The sequence below is a fragment of the Rhinichthys klamathensis genome, unplaced genomic scaffold (assembly GCF_029890125.1).
Source record: "Rhinichthys klamathensis goyatoka isolate OS25496 unplaced genomic scaffold, OSU_Roscu_1.1 h1tg000201l_1, whole genome shotgun sequence".
Taxonomy (NCBI): Eukaryota; Metazoa; Chordata; class Actinopteri; order Cypriniformes; family Leuciscidae; genus Rhinichthys; species Rhinichthys klamathensis.
In genome coordinates, this window is record NW_026606727.1 from 206597 (window position 1) to 226931 (window position 20335).

At 38.0% G+C, this 20335-nt stretch overlaps 1 protein-coding gene across 6 annotated transcripts in view; it reads right to left on the bottom strand.

Moving 5' to 3' along the window:
• The window catches only part of sema5ba (sema domain, seven thrombospondin repeats (type 1 and type 1-like), transmembrane domain (TM) and short cytoplasmic domain, (semaphorin) 5Ba), a 158505-nt gene that overhangs the window by 83891 nt on the left and 54279 nt on the right, over positions 1–20335 (bottom strand). The window contains exon 1 of one of the 6 annotated variants that reach the window (XM_056263161.1): positions 18954–19145. The exons of the other annotated variants lie outside the window; for them this stretch is intronic. The gene's annotated coding sequence lies outside the window, so the exon portion shown is untranslated. Of the gene's footprint in view, positions 1–18953; positions 19146–20335 lie in introns of those variants that run through there. 6 annotated transcript variants of the gene reach the window in all.

Below are 20335 nucleotides of genomic sequence, written 5' to 3' on the forward strand. Positions count from 1 at the left end.
TTTTCCTGATATGGTCGCAAATTCAGAAGAGACGAAAAGTGAATTTAAACTATTTATTTCACAACTATCCATTTATTTCACTTTCACAACTAACAATCTCACTTTCAGCTCCTCCTGTTAGTGGTCGCCACAGCGGATCATCTGCATACTGTATTTAACATGTTTTACATAAAATAAAATAAAGAATTGGGATTTAAATGTATATTTTATATTTAAATATTTGCCATTTATATGTTGATACTTAGTAAAAACGTTTTACTTCATCTTTACAGCAACTACTGAATGGCTGAAAGGTGCTTTGTAGTTACAGCATCTACCAGCAGGGGCTAACTAGACTAACCAGCAAAACATTGACCCCTACTAAAACTTGCTGGCTAAACTAGTTAAAAAGCCTTTCAGAGACATCAGCACACCAGAATTGTTTTATACTGTGGACAAATGCTGTTAAAAGTTGTGCACCTCCAACATTAATGCTGTTTCAGTGAAGACATGATATATGGAGTTTATAGCCACAAAGAAGCCAGCAGCATATCACCATCTTTCATGCAAGGCCAAAGTTAATCTTGTGGCACATAATATTATTTGAGTGTTTTGAAAACAAGAGCGAATCCATGCAATCCACCAAGATGCACCAGGGGCTACTTTACATTCACCATTTGATGATGAGGCAATCAATAACAAATTATTAGCTTGGTTATGTTGCAAATTACCATGATGCCTTCTCAATTATACCTCTCGCAACAGTGGGTAACTAATTAGGCAAATGAACATGGCTTGCTATACAGTCAACCCTCTGCATGAGACAGGGATTTTCACAACACTAACCATAGATGTAAAACGATCACAACAGAGAGTGAACAACATTTTTGTTGACTTGACAAGCTGAATTAGGAAATGAAAATGTTAGCAGAGCATGTGCAAGTGCAAAGGCAATGATCAAGAATGCGAATGCTACAGAAAAGCACACATCCTCTTTGCATACTGTATGCACTTGGGTCAAGACTGCTCATTAGAGGTTATGTAATAATGGATGGCTGGGTGGGTGTATTGGCTCATGTGTAAAAAAGTGTTGTAGCCTTTTTAGTATGCAGGAGAAATGAAAAACAGGCCAGAAACTTTGATGGGGAAAATTAATACTTGACCTTAAGCTAATATTTCAAATGTGCATGCACAGAAAAAGGGGTAATATCATAAATAATCATCCTTTATGAATTTCCCATGATGTTTTGAAATAAAATAATTAGATTTGCTATGTAGATTATTGGCCGACCAATGTGGGCGTTATAATAATTCAATTTAATGAGACAGATAACATTTCTTAATTAGGATGACATTAACTTAACTAACAGTAATAAAAAATACATTTACCATTTTAGAATTAAACTTTTGTACACTATTTCCTCAATTCACCAAAAATGGAATATAATGGGGTAATATCATAAATAATGATCCTCAATAAGATCTTAATGTTTAAAAAAAAAAAAAAGTTGTACAGTAGATTAGTGGCCAACCACTGTGGGTTTTTCATTGCTGACGTAGATTTCTATAGGGCAGATAAATCATCAATCATTTTATTTAATGAGACATACAGTAGATCATTTTATTTTATTTTTTAATTATTAAATATTTCATTGATATTACAACAAAAAAAATTAACGTATTTTTAAAGAATTAACTTATTGATATTTTTACTTATTTATATTATTCACAATATTTATTTGAAAAAACTTTTTTTTTAAATGGAATCCACTCTGAAAATAATTTACATACTTATTGGTCATCTTTTTTGGAAAATTTATGGAAATAAACTGGAAATATGGCTAACTGAAAAATTTTTATGTTGTTTTAAACGCTTGGGGTTTGACGTGACATCGATGATGCCTATTTGCGTTCTTCAGTGAGGTAATAAAGAAGAAGGATGGATCCTATTATTTCTAAATAACAGATTGAAGAGAAAGCAATAAAATACACACTTCCTATGATCCCATTATCATAAATTAGAAAAAGTGCATTCTGATTTAAAAAGAATCCAAAATTTTCCAGAATGCTAGAGCAATGCCAATTTATGAAGAGGAGGTCATGTACACCCTTCTGGTTTGGGATCTGAAATTTTTAGTTGGGCATGTGCGCTTTACTGAGCTGGTTTCTGCTGATGTTCTGCTGATGAAGTGCTGCTGTGATGGAAAAGAGGTCAGTCTGAACCAGCTGCATTAAAGGGATACTTCACCTCTGGAAAGATGAATGTGTATTTAAAATGGGTCATTTATGTAGAAGACATGTGAAATTATTTTTGAATTTGGAGCTTTCTAGACTGAGAAAAGCCAGAAAATGTATTTTTGGCTTATGTGGATGAAAGACAACAACTCCCAGAATGCACTTGCTTCGATGCCCTAGGAGGCCACGCCTACCGGTAACAGAGCGCAGTAGTTAAACAACAAGTCTAGGCTACTAGTGAGTCTCCGTGATGAGTCTGCCGGGATTTCGAGATCGCCCAAAATGTCCGGGATTCGGCTTTTGCGTTCTACAGTCGCCGTTCATTGTGTTTACTGTGGCGAGCAGGACGAGTGAGGGCCGCGGGAGAACGGCGCGAGGCCGGTGGCGTGATTACCGATGAGCGACACCTGTGAGACGCACCGCTCTCGTATCTCTCACGGAGGAGCAGGAATTTTCTTAGCAATGTTAAAACGCACATCAACCGATCACTTGTTTAGCGTTCATGTAAACACTACATTCAGATTCACCAATCGGAATGAATTCAGTTAGATTGAAACAAAAGGTGTGCATGTAAACAATGAATGGCGACTGTAGAAAGCCAAAGCTGAATCCCGGACATTTTGTACGATCTCGACGGCCGGACATGTCCGGGAAAAAGAGGTTGAATGGTAACCCCTACTACTCAGCTTTCTCCAACTAAGTTACTCAGCTTTCTCCACAGAACAAGAGCCTGCTAGCTTAGCTTCCAAAAAAGATGGCTGACACTATGTGGACATTCTGTGAGTGAGATCCCACCCTCTATGGGCGGGTTGAGAACATGCGGGACAGCCCCTACTACTGGCTGTAGTCTTTAGCCTCTGGCCAAAAAATCCTCAGATGACGCAAAATGACGATTTTTGCGTCATCGGAGGATTTTTTCCAGACAAAAAATATATAAATCTCTCGTCTCAGGGGGATATGAGGGTGGAAAGCATGGTAATTCGAAAATACTACAGGTTTTCTACTAATACAAAGCTTAATGCTAAATCCTGAAGTATCCCTTTAAGCCCAAGAGACGAGCTTGGGTAAAAAAAGAAAATCAACACATAAAAAGCAAATTTACAAAAGCAAGCACATGTAAAGTTCAAAAGCAGTTGTTAACAACTTGCATCCCAACAGTGATTCAACAGCTGTTAGCTAATTGGTCCCAATGCCAAATAGCGAAGGCGTTAAGGATCTACACAGAAGTGCCCATGCACAAGCACCACCCACACTAACAAATTAAGGCTCAAAACAGCTGGTGGCACTTCTAAACTGGCCTTGGAGAGTGGGGCGAGCTGGCAGCGCTTCTGAATGCGGTGCGCTTACCAAAGTGCTAGAAGAAAGATCAAGCCAAAGAAAGCACTCAAGACTCTTTCCCTCCGGCATAGTTGCAAAATGGCCCATTGCACTTTATGTCTGTCTAGCTATTTTAGAGTGTGAGAAAATAAAAATCCCATCTGGGACACTTCGCTAGTTTCACAGAAGTAGTGGACAGTCTGAGTGGATGGTCAATTATCCATGGGCCGTGTGCACTTGGCTTAAGGAACTTCCCTTGATTAGACTAATGAATGCACACGCAGCGCTTCTGTCAATAGCACCCAGATCAGCCAGGATAACATGCGCCCAGAAGGCTACCCAAGCCCTAGCATATTTCCATGGAAACAAACCCAACTAATGAAGAAGTCTGTAATGCCGTCGGAAAATTGCGAATGACTGCACAGGTCTGTTTCGCCACCTTACAGGCAAGGCCCCTGTGAGACAAGGGAGCAGATATAGTCAAAGAGCAAACACAATCTCTCTTAATGAGCTCCACTTCTTCATTTAACACCTCATCAAATGACAGTGATGTCAGACGGGGGCATCAAGATCTGTCAGCGAGAGGGAATTGCAATGAGCCTGGTGCTTGGATGGGAGCAGATTTTAAGATGTCAACAGCAGTTTCTCACGTACCTCCTGGGCTGTGTATCTGACAGTAAGATGAACAACAGAACATAATCAGCTTCAAGCACACAGGGTAGTAACACTGAGCTGATTGCACCAGGCCAATCCTATAAAAAAGATCATCATTAACACCATATTGTCAAACACGGTTGGAGGAGTATATTAGGAGTTACAGGTGTGATGACTTAGATTTGTGAAACTAAAAATATCTAAAAATAATAAATAAGCAGAACTGTTTTCAACATTGAAAATAATAAAAAAATTCTTGAGCACCAAATCGGCACATCAGAATGATTTCTGAGGGATCATGTGACACTGAAGACTGCTGTAATTACAATTTAAAATAAATTAAAATAATAAACAGTTATTTTAAATTGTAATATTTCACAATATTACTGATTTTATTGAATTCACTGGCCACAATTTTGACTTTGATACCATGGGGTAAAATTGGCAGATATTTGTAATGTTATATCATAATTTGGCAGCAGTCATATTAGGCTGCTGTCACTTTAAGACCTGACACACAGATCCATTACACTGTTACACGTGTGTTTTCTTTCTCAACTGTTTCACTTAAAACATAACTGACTGTGTTTATGTGAATGCTCGCAAAGACTGGCATTATTTTGTGTGTATTTGACTATTTAAGCGCAATAATTAAGCAACTAAATTTATTTAATATACACTGAATTATATATAATGGATCTTGCTGGTATTGTTGTGTTTTCTAAGAATCATTCCCACCACTAACTTGCTTGTGCACTGACAAATAATTGGATGACATCAGTCTATGAGAGAAAGAATGGAAAATCACTGTGATGCAACAAGTCTCCAAGCAAGGCATTGACTAGTGAAATCCAGCATTCCCTTCCACTGGTCCCAAATAAAAAAAGGTAGGTTTGTGAATTACTTTCTTTCCACTTTCCCTCGTGTCAGCACAAAGCTTCTATTGCACCATCTTTTGGCCTGTGAGCAGGTCATAAGCTTGGTTAGTTGGATCATATACTTCTAAAAACGTATCCAATAAGTAAATATCGATCCTTCCAAAAGTAAAACTTAAAAGGAGAGTCTTCGACATTACACAGGCTGTTGGGCTGCCAGCTGTGTCTCTGGCTATATGTCATATGGCTTTGGCAGCAATAAACCAGCAGTCTTCCCCATAACCTAATTACATTCTAAACTTCTTAAAGCAACACTAAAGAAGATTTTTTTACCTTAAAATAATGTTTCCAAAATCGTTTCAGCGGTTCATCAAGTCGTAACAGGGTGAAAGGCACCTATGGATTCGCTTTGCAGTTATATCTGCTATAACCACATTATGTAAGTTTGCCAGAACGGGTCGTGTTTCTGTAGTTCGAATGAGATATAAGAAAAATTTGACTTGCTTTACGTCAAGCGTTACAATAGTCATTTTTAGTTTTTCTTTGTTTCTGATGTCGCAATACATCATACTTTCATGAAATCATGCAACATACTCTACCTTGTCTGTGGACATCGTTCATTCCAAACCCGGTGCTAGATAAACAGCGAGCGTGCGTGCGACAGTAGGCTGCGGTAGGTTAAATTATTTACGACAGCGGTAATGGACAATTCCGCTTCCAACCTGTAGGGCGACCGAAGAGGAAAAGTTCTTTAGTGTTGCTTTAACTCGATTATATTAACTTGGACATTAGCATAGCTACAGTACTTCATGAAAATGTTAAACTCATAAACTCGTGTTCTCACGGCGTTGAGTGTTTGTTGTTAATTACCTGATGATTTACGGATTCCAAATTCTGATTCAAACGCCTTGTTCTCAGTATGAGTCGGCAGAGGAAAAACGCTTCAGAAAACAGCGAGGACGTAAAAAAAGTCCATCGATCTTTTGTTCGAAGAAGTAACTACTGTCCGGAGGCAGCAGGAAAACCTCTTGGCCCTAGTGGAGGAGGTGAAAATGCTACGGCTCCAAATAGAAGTCAAAGACAAACGGATTGTGGATTTGGAGTGGAGGGTGAACGAGCTCGAGCAGTACTCCCGGATGAACGACCTGGTCATCACTGGTCTACCGATCAAACCACGCTCGTATGCACGCGCTGTGGTTGGGGACAATGGGGATGAGCCAGAGCTGGAGTCGCGCTCGGTGGAGCAACAGGTGGAAAGCTTTCTCCAGAGTAAAGGAGTGGAGCTAAACCTGGATCACATCGAAGCATGCCACCCTCTACCCAGGAAGAGCAACAGCAAGCCCGTTGTCATCGTTCGATTTGTCAATAGGAAGAATAAGATAGCATTGTTGAAGCAAGGACGCAAACTCAAAGGAACAAATGTTTACTTGAACGAACACTTGACAAAGAAGAATGCCGAAATAGCCTGGAAAGCAAGAGACCTCAAGAAACATCATAAAATCCAACATACATGGGTTACCAATTGCAAAATCTTTATTAAGTTGAATGGCTCAGCAGAGGAAGCCAAGATCCTCACCGTGAGACATTTGGAGGAATTGGACAAGTATCAGTGAATGCAAAGAGTCAACGCTTATGCCGACGTGAATACATCAAGGTAATTTTTGACGTACAGTTGAACTTTGATAACAATACAGTATGTCCAATCCAAAAGACATTAATACTGAACTATTGAGGAGAATCCATGAACTCCAACTGTTGGACCTGAATATGTTTAGTTATACAGATTTCAATAATCATGACACCGAAACAGACATTGACCCGGACAATAATTTTTTTTCTTCTGCTAATATTAATTGTAAGTATTATACTAATGCACAGTATAACACTAACTTGATTACAAAGGGTAAATTGTCTATTATCCATTTCAACAGTCGAAGTATGTACTCCAATTACAGTGAAATACGTGATTACTTAGAGTCATTTATTCATCCTTTTAGTGTCATAGCAATATCTGAAACTTGGTTTAAAGATGACAAAGGAATCAACTTTGAAATAAATGACTATGCCCTCAACTACATCAACAGACAAAACAAGATGGGAGGTGGCGTTGCACTGTATGTCCATAAAACAATACATTTTTCAATAGTAAATAGCCTGTCAATAGCACTTGATAATGTCCTGGAGTGTGTAACTATTGAACTAAAAAATGAAAAGCAAAAGAATATTATTATAAGCTGTGTCTATAGGTCTCCTGGATCAAGTGTAGACTTATTCAATGAATGGATGGTGAAATTGTTTTCTGAAGTTATAAATAAGCCCTTATTTGTATGTGGGGACTTCAATATTGACCTTCTGAACTCAAACAACCACAAACCTACCTGTGAATTTGTTGATAGGATGTATAGTATGTCCTTATTTCCATCCATCACAAAGCCTAGTAGGATTACCTCTCACAGTGCAACTTTAATTGATAACATCTTTACTAACAACCTTTTAAACAAAACAGTTAATGGTCTATTGATTTGTGATATCACTGACCACTTACCAGTCTTTACTATATATGACTGTAATGTTTCTAAACATATTAAAACTTGCAATGTGAACTATAGACGAGTACGAACTGAGGAAGCTATTAATTTATTTAATGATGAATTAAGGTTACAAGATTGGAATACTATTTATGGAGAGATGCAGACTGATGTGGCTTACAATAATTTTATAGAAATATTTACTTCCCTGTACAACAAGCACTGTCCCATCAGAATATTTAGTAAACCGAAAAAAAATCTAAAATGCCCTTGGATTTCAAAAGGCCTGCAGAATGCATGTAAGAAAAAAAATAACCTTTATAAATTGTTTGTTAAATCGAAAACCAAAGAAGCTGAGGACAGATACAAGCTGTACAAAAATAAATTGACAACTATAATGAGAATGGCGAAAAAACATTATTATGAAAAACTATTAATTGCTAATAAATCTAACATAAAAAGAACCTGGGCAGTATTAAATAGTGTTATTAAGCAAGGATCGAATATAACGGATTATCCAGAATATTTTGTTGACTCTAATGGAGAAAACATTGATATGAATAAATTAGTAAATGATTTCAATAATTTCTTTGTAAATGTTGGTCCTGATTTAGCAGCTAAAATTCCTAACCAAGAATTGAAGTTGAACACTGAAAGAAATGACTGTACTATTTTCCTCTCTCCTGTCAGTGAGTGTGAAATAATGAATATTGTTCAAAAATCCAAAAACAAGTTATCTAAAGACTGTCACTCCATCGATATGGTACTAATAAAAAAGACAATTAATAGTATCATAAAGCCTCTAACACATATCTGTAACCTGTCGCTTAAAAACGGCTGTGTGCCAAGAAAAATGAAAATTGCTAAGGTTATACCATTGTTCAAAAATGGAAATAGGAATCACTTTACTAATTACAGACCCATTTCTCTCCTTCCCCAGTTTTCAAAAATCCTTGAAAAGGTTTTTGACAAACGGTTGGAAATTTTTACATATAAGCATAAGCTAATTAATGAAGGACAATATGGGTTCAGACCCAACAGATCTACTTCGATGGCCATAATTGACGCCACAGAAGAAATATCGAAGGCTCTAACAAACAAAAAACATGCAATAGGAATTTTTATAGATTTCAAAAAAGCTTTTGATACCATTAATCATGATATATTACTTAAGAAATTAGAACGATATGGAATACGGGGAGTTGCTGGGAAATGGGTGAAAAGTTATCTGAGCGACAGAGTACAGTTTGTTCAAATGGGTGAGTTTTCTTCTGGATGTCTTGACATTGCTTGTGGTGTCCCGCAGGGGTCAGTATTGGGCCCCAAATTATTTAATTTATATATTGATGATATTTTCAATGTTTCTCAATTGGTTAAATGTGTATTGTACGCTGATGATACAAATATTTTCTATAGTAACGATAGTTTGGAGCGACTGATTAGCGTTATAAACAAAGAACTAAGTAAATTTAAAAAATGGATGGAAAGTAATAAATTATCATTAAACCTAGATAAATCCAAAGTGATGTTTTTTGGAAAGTATCAAGCTGATTCGCAGAAAATGGTTGAGATAGATGGAGTACACATTGTAAATGTTCAGGAAATTAAATTTTTAGGTGTAACGATAGACAACAAGCTAAGTTGGAACGCCCACATCAGACATATAACAACTAAAGTCTCCAAAAGCCTTGCCATAATAAGTAGAGTTAAGCATATCCTTGATTATAATGCACTCCATACCCTGTATTGTGCTTTAATACAGCCATATCTAACCTACTGTGTAGAGGTATGGGGCAATAATTACAAAAATGTAATACAGTCACTTTTTTTGCTACAGAAAAGAGCGATACGAATTATACACAAGGCCGCCTATTTCGAACACACAAATCCTCTCTTTCTCAAATCTAAGCTATTAAAAATGAAGGATCTTGTAAAATTATATAATGCACAGTTCATGTTCAAAGCGTATCACTATTTATTACCTGTGAACATTCAAAATATGTTTTCTCATAAGGAGCAGTCGTACAGTTTGAGAGGATTTGGAAACTTTGTGCTCCCAATGGCGGGTTCCACCAGGAGGAGTTTTTCTATGTCTGTTTGTGGGGTTACTTTGTGGAATAATCTGGGGCTTGAATTAAAGCAGTGTCAAGGCATTCACAATTTCAAACGTCTTTACAAACGAAAGGTCTGGTTCCATTACAATGACAATGAGGTTTGATTGTTTCATGTTGTGTGGATTGTTGGATTAGTTGTTATTTATTTACCCTTGTGGTATTCCATCTACCATTGTTGGTAGTTGTTCGTCATTATGTACTCTTGTAGTATTCCATCTACCATTGTTGGTATTTGATAATCATTGTTATGTACCCTTGTGGTATTTCGTCTACCATTGTTGGTATTTGATAATCTTTGTTACCTGTGGATAATCATTGTTACCTGTGGAATTATCGGTATATTATTAATATGTATGGTATGAATGTATGGTTTTGACCCGTGCAACCACTGTTTCTAAATGAGGTATTATTATTACTATTATTATTCTTTTTTTTATTTTTTTATTATATTATTTTCTCTTTGAGATTATTGCTGAAGGAAGCAGCCTTTATTTGTTTGTATAAATTCTTTTATAGATTGGGGTGGGGTTTAATAAGTTTTACTTCTTCCCACTCCATTTTCAAGCATACGTGTATAATTTGTTATTATTGTGTATCTTTTCTGTTGTCACACTATTTTGCTTGAAATAAATAAATAAATAAATAAAAAAAAAAATTAAATATTAATTGCAGAAATTTGTTATTTTTGACACCCCTAAACAATGCAATAATACAATTAATTACATTATCCACATCAGTCGAATTCTAAATTGATCCGTCAGGTTGCGACATTGCTTAGCAAACGTAAACAACTATACAACTATGCCTTAAGGCACTCACACACAACAAGATAATCTGACCGATTTTGGGCCCAATTCTCCCCTTCCGCCAATCCTAGGTAAAGTCATGATTATCTTGATGGTTCTACAGATTATTTTATCAGATTTACCTGTGGTGTAATCATGTGTGTTAAGAGTGATTGAATCTGCTTGGAAGAAAGTCGGGGACGTGCCGATCTCAAATGTTGAATATTTACAATCAGAAATCCAAACAAGACAAACACACACACACTGTAGATTGTCACATGGAATGAAACAATAGCAAATCAGAAAGCAATAGTGCGTTCAAGTCTTCCTGGGAAGTTCGTATTTACGAGGTGGGAAGTCGTGTTTACAACGGCCAGGTATCCGAGCCAGGTATCCGAGGGAGTATGTTTACTCCAGGCAAAGTTGATTACCACTTATGCTATTGTCCAGGTTTAGCATCTTGTGTGCACTCATAAGTCCTCATAAATACTAAATGTAAGAGAAATCAGTCATTTAGGTGGCGCATTATGCCGAGGTTACCTTGTCATTAGCTCAGACACCGCAGGAATGCTGATGAGAGCCAGTAGAGCACAAAGCGATTTAGGTACCCACCAGCTCAGATCCGATTCCTGGGAGGTCTCATTTGCAGCGGAGGGTTAAGAAACACCTGTTACTGCACAACATGAACAAACAATAAACAATTGTATTTGTATTAACTAATATTAACAAAGATTGATAAATGCTGTAAAACACATATTGCTCATTGTTAGTTTATGTTAACTAACGCATTCGCCCATTTTAACAATTGAGATCTTATTATAAAAGTGATGCCAAATCTTTGGGATTTAATTGAGTCAAATCCCATTTAGTGCCATTTCTTTAAAAAAAAACACGAATCATCAGCTCAGCTCCAAATATTACAGCTCCGCTCACGCCGTGCCCCAGATCTAGTCTCAGGTCGGTCAGGGTTACATTAAGCATGTCTAATTCTTCAAAGCCTGAGTCACACCAAATCTCCTTAATGCCTGCTCCAGTATGCCCTACCAGGGCCATTAGAAGGACAAAGGGGGCCCTGAAGGCAGGGGGAATGGGGGTCTACACGGTTAAATGGAGGAATGACTGAATTCAGAGCGAAATGGAAAAGAGCTTCATAAAGGACCCTTTTGGTATGAGGGTGAGGGGTGGGTCACGGCAATCACAGAGCAAAGTCGCTCGTCTCACGCATGAGTGTGCCCGGTAAATCGCCGGGAGGCTGTCCTCCTCGCTAGCCTCACGGACGGCACAAAAAGGATAATCAGGCTCAGTCGATAGGCCAATACTTCAGGCGTGTCCAGGAATGTATCTGATAACGTATCAAAGCTCCATTCATGGAAAAGGACACATCAGAAAGAGTGTTCATGCCTTCGGGGCAGGTTGGCATCTGTAACGATGCAATTTCACACTTATCTGGGATTCTTGTACAAAGAGCCGAGCTACTGTCGAGAGCGTAGGTAGGTGTTTGAAGAGCATATCAGCTTTTTTTGACCGAAATCTCTCGAGCTTCTACGTGTGTAGGAGTAGTACTTCAACAACAACAACGCACAAAAGCTTGTTGGCCGCGTGTCAATGTGTGCACGACAAAATTAGGTTGCAACAATGGCAGAACACAGAGTTCGCAACTTTACGTGAGACCTCCATCCCAGTTCTGGATGTGTTTTTAACAAGGGTCTTGACCATCCAGCAGAGTGGCTCTTTTTCGTTGTCATGGCTCCAGATATGAAGTCACATACACACACGCATACACACAATACACATCATTTGTCATAGCTGTGAGACAGTTCCATTTGGTGAGGGCCAATTGGGCTACTGGTGTCTGGCAGAGTGAGAGCGTAATCTGCACAAGCTGAGGAAAGCAGCGAAGCGACGCTGGTCGTGATCAGCTCAGCCATTTCGCCCCTGAAGTGCCACTTCAAAAGAGCCTGAAAAGAGCAAAACCTCAACAGTCCTCCGTGCACCACAAACTCCATTAAAAGCGCAGCTTGATTGCAAGAGCCAGCCTTTAATCTCCAGCTCTGATTGAATGCAAAAAGGTGTTTGAGTTATCGTATCAGTTTGTGACTAACTAGATTAAAGAAAGAGAGACAATGGACTGTGATTCGGCATGTTTTGTTAGTTGCGGAAGGGTCATGGAGAGATGTTGATTAAGAAAAGAAGTACATTAACATTAAGTTTGGCAATTACGGGTACCGATCGCTTCCCAAGGGTCTAATCAAGCCTGTTCAGAGGAGGTCTTCTGCATTTGATGTGCATTAGGTTATGAGTGTGATTCAGCAGTCTGTGGTGGCAATCTCTTTAGTTTTCAGACAGAATGCAGGCCAGTAGATCACAGAACCCATCTAACGCACAGCATTCACCTCCATTTACAAAAGTAGCCACTCCACAGCGGGAAGTTCGCCCACATAATCACACTGAGCTACAGACTAAAAGAAATCTTTACTCTCAGAGGGGTGGGAAATTAGGACCATTTTTCACCAAATGAGCCTCCAAAAACCCTTATACGGCAGGTTTCTGGTTGACATGCTACTCTAAAGTTCCCGTTTCCTAATCAGGCGCTACACGAAAAGTTTCCAGCAACAAGTAATTTGTCCATTCACATTGAAAAACAGAAAAGCTGTGACATGACAAATTCACAGCAATTCGCAACATATGATTTAATATGCAATATAATATCTTTGATATAGCTGGAGCATGATTTTGGACCAATGAGATGTCACTGTGGGCTGAGCTACACACCAGAGCTTTCATAATAACTGAATGTGCAAAAATAAAATAAAATAAAATTCACAAACCAGGTACATACCCCCAAATTTGATCAATCTTGGCCTCTTTCACTCTGGCTACCCATGCTGGAGAACCATGTGGGTGGTCAAACCCAATCTGAGAAAGCGGCAAAAGTGCCAACCTCCAATCTGAACTTGTGTCAGCTTGTATTATGTCCTCACAGTCTAGCCAGGTCCAGCCGTATCCAGTAACGCATCTTTCTCCAATTGCCCGCCAGCCTGTAATACTGTATGTGTCTATCACAGATAGCCTGGGGTTACACATCATCTCAACTCTCAGTGCTCACTGACACGATCAGATTGCATGCGGAGCTCACGTCACCTCTTTGTAGTTCAAGGTATGTTATGTTAGATGGTGATTCATTGGTTCAACATTCAATAGGCTGAAAGAGGTCTGGAACTGAACCAATGATTTCAAAGCTTGAGTAATGTGATAGGTGAGATGTCAAGACATCTTCTCTCCAGCAATCCTCTCACATACGGAGTATACATGTACAACACTGCAAAAAAATGATTTTCTTAATTTGTATTTTTGTCTTGTTTTCCAAGATACAGTATATTCGCTTAACCAAGTTTTGCATAAGAGCGTTTTAGTTCATTTAAATGGAAAACACAACAAAAATACTGATTAAGAAATGACCTTTGACTGTGATGTCATCTTGATGTTTTGCTGGCACTATTAAGCTATAAGACAAGATGGGGAATGGGATCAGTAAACAGCCGGAGCCAGCTCATGCGCCAACCACCAGGCCACAGCTCCGACAGCTAGTATTTCTAAAACTGTAATAAAAGAAATAAAATAATGAGGAAAAAGGACAGAATCAGTGATGCAAGGAAACATTGTCCCTTCTTATACGCACACTGAGACATTAACTCACTGGGTGGGATGAGGGGGCGGCCTTTCAGTTCCACCACAAAAATTAGCCGTAAAATTGTGACTGTATTCCCCTGAGTGTACTGGAAGTCGTTCAAAAAATCATTTACATAATACATTAAACGCCTGCAGGAATCTAAAAAGATATTGCTGAAATGTACACCTATTTTTAAAGGAACAGCTGACTCAAATTCATTTCAAATTAATTAAAAAGTAATTTACTCACCCTAATGACTTTCCTTCAAAAGGTGAATTTTTTTAAGTATATCCTGGGCAATATAATAAAAGCGGAAGACAAAAAGCACCATAAAAGTCTATACTTAATCATTATAATCCAAAGTTATTTGAAGTCACACAATACATTTGCAGGAGGAATAGCCTGAAATTTAAAATTAGTCACTGAAACAAAACTATTTTGATGGTTCTTTTGCATCATTTTTTAAGCTTAAAAGCTCCTTCCCCCATTTATCGTAATTTAACTGAAAACAACAATCTACTACATTTTTCAAAATCTCTTCTTTTGTGTTTATAGAAGAGAGTTATACAGGTTAGGAAATACATGTGAGCAAATGATGACAGAATTTACATTTTTGGGTGAACGGTCTATTTAAGAGCATGAAGTGAGCCACAGTACTAGATACTGAAAAGGTGTTGTAAATTACAAATGATAATAGTGCAGTAGGTCTGTGACCTCCACAGACAGAGTTCAGGGGGCAGAGAAACAGCTGCAGCTTTTCCAGGGACAATGAAATGATGGACAGGGATGTGCGTCAGCATAAAAGACAGGGTTGGGACTTCTGATGTGCTTGCACAAAAGTGCCATCCTCTGCTTCACACCGTCATATCTATTAATAAAGTGCAACTCCTTAGCAAAGTGACTCGGGTCAAGAGGTCAGAAACTGATGGCTGCGGCACAGAGAGTGAGTTGAGGCCATCTTACAGCTTAAAGGACAAAACAGAGCTAAAAGATAAAGAGACTAAAGCTTTTAGTGGTCTGTTATAAACCCTGATTAAAGAAGAATGTTTATCCTATGCTGCAGCTCTGTTAAAAAGGGGCCATAAATTTCACACAATCTCTCTAACCCCTTCATGCCTTTGGTTGTTGTAACTTGTTTAGAGGTCATTTAAAGTAGCAAGACCCATTACCACATGAGCCTGTTACCGTAAAGTGGCATTCTGGAGAAACTGAGCCCATTTCTACAGCATCAGTGTTGACAATTTACTCGATTTAACTCAATAACAACACATGCAACTTGTTAGAAACTAAACAAACCCTGACAGCGACCCTGGAAAATGTAGCTGATAATTAAATTGATTACAAGTGACTTTAAAAGAGATTTAGCCAACTGGGACTTGATATAATATACATTAAAGTAGAGTACAGTCATACACCAAGACACAACAGACCTCACAAGTATATATATATACACAACAAAGATACAACAACATACTGTACACAACACCAATGCTCCAAGTCTTCTTGTGGCATAAATGAGAACTAAGTTACAAATATACACACTACTACATATTTGAACACCATTAAACATAACCGTGTGCGTGTGTGTGTGTGTACAGAAATTAAAATGCCAATTCTTACATAGTTTGTAATATATGTATTGTTAATAATATTAGAACATAAATCAGTTCCTTATATACATATTTATATATACTAATTATATTATTTAATGATTACTTATGTACTGTAATTCAGTGGGTATGTAATTTATTACCATTTAAAAATATCAACCACAAGATAAAACTGAAATGTGTGGCTGTTTATAAAGTTAGAGACCTCTTATTGGATCAAATAAAGGTCATAATATTCGACTTCACGTTATTTTACGGAGAGCTTATGGCCTAAGCTTTGCTTTAAAAACAAAAGGAACAACAGCTAGCAGTCCCAGGTGTTAAATGTACAACACAATTAAAGAAATATTTCACAAGGGACTGGTGCAACTGTACCTTTGTGCCTTCAAAATTGTTAACTAGCTTAACCGACAAGATGTGCTTAATCAACTAGTTTCACCAGAAATATGCTGGTTGCATTAAAGCTCAGCTTGTGAACAGCATAACTAGCACCAAAACCAGCTTAAATCACTCTTGATCTTCATTTAAATACAAGCAAACGCATTCTTTCAAAATGTGTAATTCAAAAAACAATCATGTCCTCCTTGTCAGACGGAATTGCATCCTTGTTTCTGTCAATGTTCTGCTTCGTGTAACATGCACACGTGTCTCGTAACTTATCTGATTGTTTATAGCTAATTATCTGGGGGTGCTGAAGGTGAGAAGCAATAACGGATTGGGCGGTCACCCTGAAGGTTCAGGTTCTGTGTGTTATTAATAAGACACCACCACATTCCTGATCCCATCAGCTGGAGGTGGACCGGGGCATTCGCGTCCGCGGGGGAATTAGAACCCCTTCTGTCAGCCTGGGGTCACCAGAAAACGAAGGGGCAGACTGGATTCAATCAGGAACCCTGTCTAAATCACTCCAACATAAACACACACACACGCATATACAACACCTTTCGCCATCAATAAATCGTTGAGAGCAAACAAACAAAACAATGAAACATCTTGTAATGTGGACCAAAGCCACCACGATGCTCTTGTAATCAATCCTCAGGAATTTGGTGCACCATTGAAGTTTTGGGGATAAATGGCTTGAGGCACCAATAAATAAATCCTCAAAAGTCCGTCCATGCAGGTCATCTCCAGAGAGAGTAACCTATGGGCTAATAGATGTGACAAAGAAGGATGAAGCAATGCTTCAGTCTGGATCTAATAGATGTGTCTCTTCAATCTTGGAGTGAGTTATCACAGGTAGAGACTGACAATCACAATAATAGAGGTACTTATATACCATATGCACATTTTATGGCGGTACTTGAGTCTGTGTGTTTAAATGGGCGAATCTCCTCCGGCTCAAGTGGCTGGATGGCCATTTATTCCCTGAAGGTTTCCTGAGAGTTGTCACTTCGGACCTTAAGATGACTAGTATGAACATATGCTCACATTCAACTATTGACTAAAATGTAATCCTAGAAATATGTTGATGAGTAAATTGATTTTATCATCTGGTTCTTGTGATCTTATCACAAATGGTCATTTGAGACAAAACTGCCACTTACAGTCTCAAACAAGTCTCCACTGACCATTTGCAATCAGATTTTGTTAAAGGGATAGTTCACTTTGAAATTAATTTTGATATGTTTTAGCTTACCTCAAGGGCATCCAAGATGTAGGTGTCTTTGTTTCCGCAGTAGTTTCAATTTTGATATTTTTAGGTCAAACCGTTCTTGTCTGTCAGTCATATAATGCAGGTCTATGGTCACCACCTCAAAGAGCATGCACAGAGAAGTCCAAATTAAACATGATTTAATGACTCGTAAATGTAAGTACACATTGATGGCCTAAGACACGAAACGAGCGGTTTGTGTGAGAAAACGAACAGTATTTATATCATTTTTACCTCTTGTAACCACAGCCACGTCCAAGTGATCTGAGGGCGCGGGGCGCTTCGGTCTGCGCAAGCACCGGAAAGCGCCGGAAGTGATCTCTCGCGCGTGTACGTCACTCATTGTTTACACAGAGATTTCGGAAGTGTTACCTGTCACTGTGAAGATCTAAACATATTTAGATATACAGGAAATCGCAATGGAAGACGATTTCGATATATCAACAGACAACGTTGAATTTTTTTCGTACACGCACGAGAGATCACTTCCGGCGCTTTCCGGCGCTTGCGCAGACCTAAGCGCCCGCGCCCTCAGATCACTTGGACGTGGCTGTGGTTACAAGAGGTAAAAACGATATAAATACTGTTCGTTTTCTCACACAAACCGCTCGTTTCATGTCTTAGGCCATCAATGTGTACTTACATTTACGAGTCATTAAATCATGTTTAATTTGGACTTCTCTGTGTATGCTCTTTGAGGTGGTGACCATAGACCTGCATTATATGACTGACAGACAAGAACGGTTTGACCTAAAAATATCAAAATTGAAAATACTGTGGAAACAAAGACACCTACATCTTGGATGCCCTTGAGGTAAGCTAAAACATACCAAAAATTAATTTCAAAGTGAACTATCTCTTTAAGTAAAGAAAATATATTTTTGTGAAATTTCAAAGTTAAATACAACTTTATTTTATGCTTTATTAAGACCAACAGATTACGTTTTTGTGGGAAACAATTTTCTAAAAATATTTGTGAATATGCCACATTTATTGCTGTTATGCTTAAATAGTACTTTTTCTGGAATTAAAGCTGCACCTAGCTGACAAAATTGAAATCTTTTGTTTAGGAACAATGGTTACAGAATATGTTACGTGACCTTAGTGTTGTCCGAGCATCAGGACATAATAGTGTTTACACTACAAACACAATGTGGCCATGCATATGTAAACCCCCAAGAGACCATGCATTATTTTTTGTTTTGTTTTGTTGAGACCATGATTTAGCAAAAGTTGTGTTCTTGAGATTTTTACTTTGGATTATTGTCTCAATTCTCAACATAACAAAAGTTTTCTTCTTGAGATGTAGACTTTATTTTCTTGACATAAATATAGTTTTCTCGAGATCCCAGCTTAAAAAATGTACGGGACATCTACCGAATAATGTTTGACAGATTCCATTTAAATAGTTCCCCAGAGAAACTGTGAGTGGAATACAGATTACAAGATTTTTTTAAATGTTAATTTCATGAGACAACAAAACAGAAAAAAGATAATAATAATGCATGGCCTCTCAGGTTTTTTGTTTGTACCTGATAATTGAATCCGGTTTACACTCGTTATGTAGTGCTGTCCACTTGGAAAGGATACCCTGATATGGATGTTAATATCAGGTGTAAATGAGCCCTTTTAATCTGTGAAAGGCACAGATTAAAAGTTACTGAAAGAGAACATCTGCTATTTTTGAACAGACTTATGCAGTGAAACAAAAAATTAAAACTGTGAATGACTTCAAATTGGTTTTAGATTTGTTCAAATGGTTTATAGTGTACGAAAATGGGGTGGAAGTGCAAGAACCAGTTAATTCAATTATAAATGGTCACTTACCATAGAGAGCAAGAGGAGGTAATGGATCACTGGTGCAGATGAAAAATTGCGAGGAAGTAAATGGTGCAAGTTTACCCTGATTAACGCTTCGCAGGTCTGTGATAAACCGCAATGAAAGCCTGGGTGGATCTTCACTGCTGCTGGACAGGATGTTTTTTTGTATGACGAGGTTTCTCAGACTTAGAACAATGACTCTCTAGGAGAGGTTCAAATATCTAGATTGGATACATTGCACAAAAAAAGAAGCAAGAAATTGAGTTCAAGATCTCACTGCGGGAAAAGAATGATCGAAACATGGCTCAGTAATTAGCTGACGGGAGGCTAATGGGCAAAGCTACAAATAGTCACACAAGACTCGTTCCAGTCTCTATCACAGCTGCTTGTTGATACTTCTAATACCATTACTACTGAGACATCACAACTGGAAAAAAAAAACTCCTTATAAAGTCAAATGCTAACAGAAGACAAATTCTAATATTGTTCATAGAAATTAATCAAAAATGACATTCAGTCTCACTGACAGCAGAATTTTATTTTCACTTCACAAGGCATCGAACCTACAAACTTATCGTTGATGGTGCCATTATGATCTACAAATTGAGCAATTCGATCTATAACAGGTGACATTGCGATAAAGCATGGATGTGTGTCTTTGCTAGGTTCTTTGTCAGGCCGCATTGATTAAGGATGAGCATGCAGCTGTGGGTGGGCAGAGACTCCAAACGCCAGCCTCTCAAGTCTGCTTATTTCATTTAGTCTAAGAGCTTTCATTAGTCATCACCATCGACTTTAATAAAATCTCCCCCTAGATGGTAGAAGAGAAGGCAGTGCCCCAAAGTGAGCTTTTCAGTTGTTGGTGAATGGTACAAGTGAAAATCTACTGTGTAAATCACTTAAATGAAGATAGAGTGACCTTAATTAAAGGGTTTTTGTACAGTCTGCCACAAAAGGAAGGCTTACAATATTTCACCACATGCCATGAATCAGTGTTTTTCAATGGGTGGTTCCTGACACAAAAATGGGCCAGCAAAGAAAAAAAAAGAAAAAAAATTGCTACATTCAAATAATAAATTTGAACTAACCCTAT